The sequence below is a fragment of the Podarcis pityusensis genome (assembly GCF_964106645.2).
Source record: "Podarcis pityusensis genome assembly, chromosome: 9".
NCBI lineage: Eukaryota > Metazoa > Chordata > Lepidosauria > Squamata > Lacertidae > Podarcis > Podarcis pityusensis.
In genome coordinates this window covers 23,174,813-23,185,469 of record NC_138034.1, presented here as the reverse complement: position 1 = coordinate 23,185,469, position 10,657 = coordinate 23,174,813, and the positions used below count along the sequence as shown (strand labels likewise).

The 10,657-nt window shown below is 41.2% G+C and overlaps 1 pseudogene across 1 annotated transcript; it reads left to right on the top strand.

Annotated features, from left to right (window-relative positions):
• Positions 1–9,082: 9,082 nt before the first annotated feature.
• On the top strand, positions 9,083–9,607 carry LOC308485149 (ferritin heavy chain A pseudogene; annotated as a pseudogene). Its single transcript has one exon. The product of its transcript is annotated as a ferritin heavy chain A pseudogene (transcript).
• Positions 9,608–10,657: the final 1,050 nt, after the last annotated feature.

The following is a 10,657-nucleotide window of genomic DNA, read 5'->3' as shown; positions in this document are numbered from 1 at the left end:
TCGCTAGGTTGTTATTTCCTTCGGAACCCATACATGTCTGTGTTGGCTTCTTAGATGCAAGGCCTCATTCAAAGTACAATCCACCCTTTCTTTCTGCAAAAGCAAACAAGAAACCTGCCATCCGTTTTTCATGGAAACTACACGAAGATGCTTTCAGAGAAGCTTTTTAATTAAAAATATGAATTAAGCAGACATATTGTCTAATCTGACTGAATGCAAGGGCTCTTGCATTCGCTCCCCCACATGCAGCTGCTGGGTGACCTTGGGCCAGTCACACTTCCTTGAAGTCTCTCAGCCCCACTCACCTCACAGAGTGTTTGTTGTGGGGGAGGAAGGGAAAGGAGAATGTTAGCCGCTTTGAGACTCCTTAAAGGGAGTGAAAGGCGGGATATCAAATCCAAACTCTTCTTCTTCTTCTCTTAACAATGTGTTGTTGTTTTTCAAGTTTGGATACCTGAGATGTTTTGAATTGGAAAAGCAAGAGGCTGAAGGTGCTGTAAACTTGTTGGGAACTTGTTGAGGGCTGTGGTAGAAGCTTCTACATAACGACAAATCCCATTTGTTGTGATGTGACAATCAAACAGGCATACCTCTCAGAAGGGCATGGAGGAGGACACACACACACACCAAGAATCTTCCACTCCTCACTGAAATGTCAAATGATGACTTCCCAAAGATGACACTCAGAGGTGTCAACATGCCATTTCTTGTGGCTGTTATTCCACTGAAGCCAATGCGAATATCAGAAGGAGGAAGTTTGCAACTGCTAACCAAGCTTGGCTTGCAGCTGGTTCTGAATACGGAATACAGTATATGCAGATCAGCTTTCCTCCAACTGGTACCTTCCAGATGTTCTGGATCACAACTCCTATCAGCTTCAGCCAGGTTGGCCCAAGGTCAAGATGATGGGAATTATAGTCCAAAATATCCGGAAGCCAGCATGTCAGGGAAGACTGATATAAATCGTATTTTCTTCAAATGTACATTGGTGCATCACTGGCCTGAATTTTCCTATACCAGTGCTTCCCAAACATTTGAGACAGAAGGGTGGTTTCTTTGGGGGGTATTTGCTGCTTCATGTGACAGTACAATGTAGCCAGCCTGGATATTATTTACCTTATTCTCCTCAGGGACATGTGGAAGGAACCTCAGTTGTGGTTCCTTCTCAGGCACCAGAATGTTTTCAGCATCCAATACATTGCTTTCCTTAAGTTGCTTTCAAGAGTTCTCCAAAGGTCAACATTCATGAAGACAATAAAACTGTCAATTAATTTGCAGCAAGCAGACTGAATTATTTAAGGCAAGAGATGTTGTGCTGTTTGTCGAAGACAGCCACATTCTCAGACAAAACGATGTTGTATACAACCAACAATATTGTTCAAAAAGGGAATATTGTGGAATAGTATGAAGGGAAGTATATAAGTGATTAATGACTATCTTGCAGTTTTATTATTATGGGGAATTTTGGATTCTGCTATTGGATGCATGTAAACCTAATAGGAAGACACCTTGCAAGAATGCTGCAATCCTAATCCCAGTGATCTGGTAGTAAATCCCACTAAATTCAATAAGATTTCCGGCTGAGTAGACACGTTTAGGATTGTGCTGTTCTGATTTTCAGAGAAGGTGATGTGCTGCTGCTGGAATCAGCTTTGGGCCAGGAATCGCTGCGTCGGGATGTTGCCCAGACGTGGTCCAGATGGTTTGGTGCCTGCTAGGACAATTTCCCAGAGTGCAAAAGAGACTACAGTACAGAGAAACGGGAAATTCATGCACAGATCTGCTTCAAATCAAAGCTTTCCACTGGCTCACAAGGCCAGATTGCAGCAGCACCTAACTCTTTAGTATCGTTCTTTGATTCTTCCCTACCTAAAACACTACCAGTTCTAAACGGGAGACGTACCATGGTGATGACAGGCCTTGTGGTGAACTGGACAATAAACAAGAAGTCCTTGTTTGACAGGAAACACTATTTCTATGCAGAGATATGCTGTGAATTGGAATTTGCCATACATTCTGTGCACAGGGAAAAATCAGAATGAAACGGTAACCAGAAATGTGAGGATCAAGCAGATTTTCAAGGGATTGATAATGACTTAAACCACAATGTGAACAAAGAGGGTCGCAGTTAAAAAAATAGTCCCTTTCCCACAAAATTACAAAAACCCACTGCATGGAGAAAACTAGCATTTCAGAGATCTAGATTAGAACTTGGGAGCGCAAAAAGTTTTATCATGTGATGAGTCGTATGGTGAATTGGGCTGAAATCAGCTGTATTAGCTGCCATTTGGTTATGCCATGTCATTAAATATTGCAAGAAAGGTGCCTGAATATTGAAACAGACATTTGTCGTAGAAATATTTATTCCACACTAACCTCACTTGAAGCGCAAGTTGAATCTTTGTCTTCTTTCATTTATTTCTGGGTTTAATATTTGATTTCATCATTTGATGTGCTTAAGAGGTAAATAATAATAATAATGTGGGTTTTGCTGTTTTGTTTTTAATCATTTACTTGTTTTTATCCTGTATTTTATTCTGTGAACCACTCTGAGATCTTACGATGAAGGGCAGTATATAAATCTAATTGTTGTAGTTGTTGTTGTTTAGTCGTTTAGTCATGTCCGACTCTTCGTGACCCCATGGACCAGAGCACGCCAGGCACTCCTGTATTCCACTGCCTCCGGCAGTTTGGTCAGACTCATGCTGGTAGCTTTGAGAACACTGAACAACCAATAAATCTAATACATAATAATAATTTTATTAGATGAGGTGTGTAGATCAGCAAGAATAAGCCAGTCATAAAGCAAAGCAAAGAGACAGCATTTGTTGTATTTATTCATAGTTAAAATTCAAATTAAAATATTCACAATGTTGTATATATTTTTATACATTAAGTTGCTGTGCATCTTTGCATGCAGGATTTGGGGGAAGTCAGTAAGCCTTGACAGACAGCACAATGAGCATTTAAAACAGATTGCTCTTCCCACATGAAGATTTGTGAAGGAGTCTTTTCAATGCGCTTAATCCTATTTACAACCCCTAATTGGAGTAATCTGTTTGTTAAAAACACCACAGTCTTCAGTCTTCAGGCACACTTCAGTTTCAGAGGAAATAAAAGTGCTATTTGTTTTTATCATCCATCAAACCCAATCCCAAAAGAACATCATAACGATGTCAATTTTAATGATGATCTATTTCATCTTAAATTAGAATAAAGCTAGCCTGTGCTTGGCAAAACGACAATGGCAGACTCTGTTAAGAGACCTTGTAAACACAACCTAGCAAAGTGATTTTGAATCCTTAGTCCCTTTCTTCAACTGGGAAAAGAGCAGATTACGCACACCTCCTGATTTTCCAATTCAGTTTCAGTGCATGGAAAGCACACATAAAAGGATGGAACAGTATAGTGCACACAGCTCTAGGATAGCTCAGATGGTAGAGCATGAGACTCTTAATCTCAGGGTTGTGGGTTCAAGCCCCATGTTGGGCAAAAGATTCATGCATTGCAGAAGGTTTGGCTGGATGAGTCTAGTGCTCCCTTCTGTTATGTACTGAAGTTCTCACCCTGGGCCAGCAGGGGGATACTGTAGATAGTTTTTACTCAGGTCCACATATGCAAATAAGGGATCAAAAGTGACGTTCAGTGATTGGATAGTTACAGAAAGTTGTTACAGTTACGTTGTACTGGAGCTCTATATAAGCAGGCTGGCTGAACCCTTCAGTTCAGTTCTGTTCTGACCTGTGAATAAACAAGAGCTGTTTGAAGAATCGCTGTGTCGTCTGATATGTTCACCCACAACTTAACACCTTCAAACTCTACAATTGTATGATTCTGTGACAGATCTATGACTGAGCACCACCAAGATTGAAATGGGACAGAATCAGCTGCTCAGTCCGTCCCTATCTACATTTGAACTGGGCCAAAGTATTTTTTGGCCACTTCTATCTATTAGAGGAGTTTCAATGCGCAGCGCATACTTAGCAATCCTCCTTAGCAAGTCAATTTTCTCCAGCATTTCCAGAAATGATTGATTAGCATAATAGCATCTCCATCTGCATCATTCTGTATAATTAAAAAAGCACATTTTGAGTCTCTCTCTCTCTCTCTCTAGCTATCTATCTCCCTCCCTCTTTGAATAAGTATATACATGAATATGTGAGCCCTAGGGTTCCTGTGGCATCCCTGGGGCTTATTCAAAAAAAAAGATTGTAGAGTGTCCATTGATTTGTAAGGAATTCGCCATTTCCTTCTGTTCCCTTAGGAACCACAATGCAACTCTAAGGATTCTAGGAATATCACCTATCCCCACTTCAGACAACAGAGGAACTGAAGAGTTTTTCAATAAGGGATATGTCTTTATATATATATATATATATATATATATATATATATATATATATTCATTAAATTTGTTTCCTGCTGGGTCAAGTATTATGCCACTTCTATTCTTGCTAAGATTTCTGAAACAAATGTGATATATATGAATAGAAATCACTCTCTGAAATGGTTTCATCATGGTGACAATACTCATGCTTGAGCTTCTAAAAGTGAAAACGCTAGACTGTCTATGAATCCCGGGGAAGAAATGGAACCACACATTGAAGTGCAAGGTGAACTTGAGGTTAAGCATGAGGTTTAAGTGCATTGTTGGAAAATCTTTTGTTGAACTTAAGTGCCTTGAAACAGGCTCATTGTCTCTCAATGTGTCTTGCCTGTTGCCTGGGAGCTCTGGGGTGCACACAATACATTTTCTCCAGCTAATTCTAGGATGAATGAGAGATCTCTGTGAGCTCCTAAAGTGGGGGGTTCATAATTAAAATTGCAACTGAACAGGCCAGAAGGGAATGAAGTGCTCAGGATACCCTCCAATTAAACTCCTCCTAAAACGGGACTCAGCTGCTGTTACGCTTCTTCCAGGCCAGAGGTGACTTCTTAGTAGCCTTGCTGGTAAATAAAGAATGAGGCTGTACTCCATGAGTCTGATGTGCTATGTAATTGGCTGTGCACAAGTTGGCTGTGATATGTAAATGTTCTCCTGACTCGGTGCTGTTTTGTATAACTAAAGGAGAAATCCTTGCGTGTCCTATTGCAGTGATTGGGACTTATTAGTCTATGACGGGCATCTTCTAGGTAGACTGACGCAGACCAGGGCAGGACAGGGGAGAATCGCATGTGGTGTTTTCTGCCACAGGACCATCTCTCCCCATATGAGCCTGTCAGGGCTTTGAGATCGTCTGAGGAAGCTTTTCTCTCCACCCGGCACCTTTGCAGGCATGTTTGGTAAGAACACAAGAAAGGGCCTTCTCAGCGGCTGCTCCCCGTTTGTGGAACCCTCTTCCACAAGAAGGGAGAGGAAATCCCCTCTCTGCTTTCCTTTCACCAGCAGGAAAATACTTATTTTGTTCCAACAGACCTTTGGTCACTAATATCCATGATTTCTGATAGTTTGATATGCTTATAGGATGAGATGATAGTCGGTCTAATAGTAAGATGTTTAAAACAAGTTGGAAGAAAAATTAGGAACCCCTTGTTGGACTCTCATAGAGTTAATGGTTTTAGGAGACAGAGAATTACAGCATATCTTTGCAGTATCTGGACAGTGGTATAACTGGCTGTAGAATACCTCTTGCTTCTTGGGAAAGTGCGTTTTAAGGAAAATTAACTGACTCAATTCATGCGGTTCCTTCTTCCTCCCCCCCCCCCTTCTCCCATGCTCATTCCTTCATCTACTTCTTGTGGTTTTGAGTTGTTTTGTGAGGACATTTGAACCGGCAAACTATGGTTTGGGATAATTTTTGATCCTGCTTCAAAGCATGGTTTCAATTTGCAGCTAGGAGGCAAAACACTTACCTTTTGCAGCTGAAGAATGAGATAATAATGCTTTAAATAAATAAATAAATACAGTGGTATCTCGGGTTACATACAGACTCCGCTAACCTAGAAATAGTAACTTGGGTTAAGAACTTTGCTTCAGGATGAGAACAGAAATCGTGCTCCGGCGGCACGGCGGCAGCAGGAGGCCCCATTAGCTAAAGTGGTGCTTCAGGTTAAGAACAGTTTCAGGTTAAGAACGGACCTCCGGAACGAATTAAGTACTTTACCCAAGGTACCACTCTACCATAGTTTGCCAGTTCAAACAATAGAGCAAATGATGCTTAGTTGAAACCAGGAGGGTAAGAGGGGAACCAGTTCATGTAAAGGTAGGTGACTGGGGACAGTGGGAGGGAGCTTTGCTTTGCCATTCCATCTGAATTAGCCTTCATTGCCAATATGACGCATGCATCTACTTTTGCTGGCAAATAAGTGCTGATATCCAATTTAAGTCATACTTAGAGTGAACCTATTGAAACCAATGGATTTCCTTAACAATGAACACTGAATATCATTCATAGAATTTATATAATAAGCAGGAAGTTATTAGAATGTATAATACCAAAAGAGTAGGCGAAATTGGTGATGGGTGAAAAGTTCAGTTTCAATTGGCTCAGAATCAGCTTCGTCATCCCTCTGGCAAAAAGCTTGTTTATTCTGATCCAATTGGAATCAAAATTTGCTCTGTTGCAGGGTTGGCAGACTGTTCAGGATATGAACAGTTGTAAGTTTAGGGGGTTAGTCTAGATGATGCTCCTTGCCCCTTCCCGTTCTTGGGGTCCTTAACCCAGCAAGGTTTGAAGCTGACAAGAGGAGTTCCTGGAACACCAGTACAGTAATTGTGGGTGCCATGAAGCAGATCCCTTCTCTGTTTCCCTGTGAGTCACCAATCCCCTTCCACTTAAGCACCTCTAAATCCCTACCCACCTACCTGCAAATCTCTAAGCCTCTTCCACCCATATGTTTACCTGGCTGTGAGGAAAGTTGGAGGTCTATCTCTCTTCTCTGGCTTCTGGTCCCCGAAGCAATGTAACAGAGCACATCAAACACAACCCTCCCAGGGATACAAATGTCTGCAGCGGTTGTGGAAAAATTAAATTTCCCAGTATTAATTTGTGCTGGAAAGAGAAAGACCAAAACAAAAGTAGCCAGGTGTCAGCGAGAGGCTAGTGGATTTCGAGAGGGAAGGAGTTGTGTTCTTATTTGGTTCCGATTAAAATCTAAGCTGAAGAAGAACTGGGTGTGCTTCATGCTTTTCATAATTATGGCTAGAAGCAGATGAGCATAAAACAAATGTACTGGTGGCAAGTAATAAAACTCCCTTTATCACAGATAGGAAACAAAGTGAGCAAGTATGGGAAGCATAATAAATGAAGACAGAAGATTCAGAAAAGATAAATAATTTCATAAGAAGAAGCACATGCTAGCCTGAGGAATATTTTTCAGCACTGAAAAACAAATATACCCACACACATACGCATAGATATGGAGCAGAGGCTCATACAGATGTTTAGCAAAATGGAAGAAAGGAGACTTGAGGCTTTTGAGATGAGGGTTTGGAGAAAAACACATAAACTTTATTAGATGTAAAAGAAAACTAATAAAGAAATATTGAACAGGACTGGAGAGGGACGAAGGCTGCTGCAAAATATGAAGAGGATCAAGGCCTCCCTCCAAGACACAGGCTGAGGGAAGGTTGCCATCTCACAGGGAAGTGGGCAAATCCAGCTGCAATCCACACATGGACAGCCCCCACCTCCATGCCATGGTCACCCTACCTACCTGCCTTCATTTGCTAGACCCTGGCAATTTTCTTTTTTTTTTTAATAATAATTTTTATTAAAGTTTCAATCAAAAATTAAACAACCAAAAAAAGAAAAGAAAAACATCAAAGAAAAATACACAAATACACGATACAAATCTCAAAGAGAAAATAAAAAAAACACAAAAGACAAAAATCAACAATAAAAAAAGAACATAACAATTAAAAAAAACAATATCTCTTTTCCATTTCCGTCTTTAAATTTGCTTATTTTCTGGACTTCCTCATACCTCCCTCTTTTGTATTCCAATCCAAATTGTTTGTCCAGCAATTTCTTTTCCACTTTTTTAATCCCAGTCTTTAATTTAATATAATATTGAAATATATAACTTCAACTTCTTTAAACCTAATCTTTAGTCTTAATGTAATATAACATTAAAATTTTACCTCTTAATTGCCAAATTTCCATTTCATTAAACATCTTTAATCCTAATCTTTAGTCTTGATCTATCATTAACCTTAACCTGTACAGCTGGAAACCGCTTATTTTCAGTCCAACATCACTCTAACATTCTTTAATTTTGCAATGTTTTTGAAGATAGTCTTTGAATTTCTTCCAATCTTACTCCATCGACTCTTCTCCCTGGTCACGGATTCTACCAGTCATTTCCGCCAGTTCCATATAGTCCATAAGTTTCATCTGCCATTCCTCCAGCGTGGGAAGTTCTTGTGTCTTCCAATACTTTGCGATGAGTATTCTTGCTGCTGTTGTTGCATACATAAAGAAAGTTCTATCCTTTTTTAACACCATTTGGCCCACTATGCCCAGGAGAAAGGCCTCTGGTTTCTTAGGGAAGGTATACTTAAATACCTTTTTTAGTTCATTATATATCATTTCCCAGAAAGCCTTAATCTTTGGGCACGTCCACCAAAGGTGAAAAAATGTACCTTCAGTTTCTTTACATTTCCAACATTTGTTATCGGGCAAATGATAAATTTTTGCAAGCTTGACTGGGGTTATGTACCACCTGTATATCATTTTCTGCAATTTTCTGGGCTACATGGCACCCATTCTGGACAGAGTCAGCTATCAATAAGAACTGACCTAGGTGACAGTAACAGTAGTGTAGGGCTTGTGGTGTTGTTTGGTTTCAGTTTAGTTTGCTAGGACACAGATGTTATGTACTGAAGTTCTCACCCTGGGCCAGCAGGGGGATACTGTAGATAGTTTTCACTCAGGTCCACACATGCAAATAAGGAATTGAAAGTGACGTTCAGTGATTGGATATTTACAGAAAGTTCTTACTGTTGCGTTGTAGTGGAGCTCTATATAAGCAGACTGGCTGAACCCTTCAGTTCAGTTCTGTTCTGGCCCGTGAATAAACAAGAGCTGTTTGAAGAATCGCTGTGTCGTCTGATATGTTCACCCACAACTTAACAACAGAGATGGCTTCTCAGGTGTGCCAGAACTTTTGTGCTGACTGTGAAGCTACCTTGAACCAGCTAGTGAATTTGCAGCTGTATGCTAGCTATTTGGATCTGTCCTACCACTTTGACTGTGATTATGTTGCCTTGTGTCACGTGGCCAGGTTCCTGAAGGAGCAGTCCCAAGAAAAGTGGGAGCATGCAGATAAGTTCCTGAAAGATCAGAACAAGAGTAGAGAACGCATCTTGCTGAAGGACCACAAGAAGCCAGAGAAGGATGAGTGGGGCAACAGCCTGGATGCCCTGCAGAGTGCCCTGCAGGTGGAAATAAACATGAGCCACGCCTTGCTGGATCTGCACAAGCTTGCAACGGAGAAGGGAGACCCTCATCTGTGTGACTTCCTGGAGTCTGAGTACCTGGAGGAAGAGGTGAAGGTCATCAAGCAGCTGGGAGACCACCTCACAAACCTGAGGTGCCAGGGACTGCTGCAGAACGGCATTGGGGAGTACCTGTTTGATAAGCTCACTTCGAAGAAGAGCAGCTGAAGGCTCTCATCACTTTAGAAAAAGAGCAAAATGTGTAGTCAAGTTTGTGTAGTGTATGTTCAAGAATAAGAAAGAAAGAAAGAAAGAAAGAAAGAAAGAAAGAAAGAAAGAAAGAAAGAAAGATCCCACCTGGGTAAAGAGGCCTTTAAATGGTTTGATTTGATATTTGCTTCTCGCCTTTCCAACAATAATGTCAACCACAAAGCGACTCACAATAGCACCATTGAAAATTAACAAATATTACAGACACTATAATCATATCAAAAACACAGCAGCATATAGATAAGGCAGAAAACAAACAAATTCAGCCAGCGATATACAATTCAATGCCAACTCATAGTGATTCAGAATATCAGAAATGGCTGCAGTCTCCATTCAGGCAAGCAAAAGTCATTATTAACAGAGTCTAAGACACATCCCAGCCAGGCCAAAGCAATCAAGGCAGGTACAAAACATGGCTGGCGAGTGGTGTGGCCTGGAAAAAAATGGTGCAATTAGGGTTGCCACCTGTCCTGTATAATACAGGATTGCCCTGTATTTCAATGTAAATTGCTATGCCCTGTACTGATACAGTTTTGTCCTGTATTTCAGGTCTTCTCCCTCTCTCTCCTGTCCCCCCCCCCCGCCAAGTTGGGGGTCCTCTCCAAATGCATGTGTTTGAAAGGGTGTGCGAAAGGTCATGTATTTAAGTTCTGGACAGCCAGGCACAAGAGAGAGCCACAAATTCATGTAAATCAGTCAGATGGGTGGGGTACAAGTAATAAAACTATTATTAGTTGTAGTATTGTGTGTGTGTGTGTGTGTGTGTGTGTGTGTTTGTGTGCATGGCAAATTCCAGAGGGGCCATCCTGTTAGGCTGCCATGGGTTGTAATGGATTGCTTTGAAGTCACTTGGGCACTGGGGAATCTCCCACCAACTGCCCCGCCCCGCGCTGCCCAGTATTTTGCCAGAACAAAGGTGGCAACACTAGGTTCAAAGGGGGTGGGGGCGCCTTGGGAGAAGCCTAAGAGAGGCTCTGAGGGATACATTTGGCCTCTGGGTCTATGGTT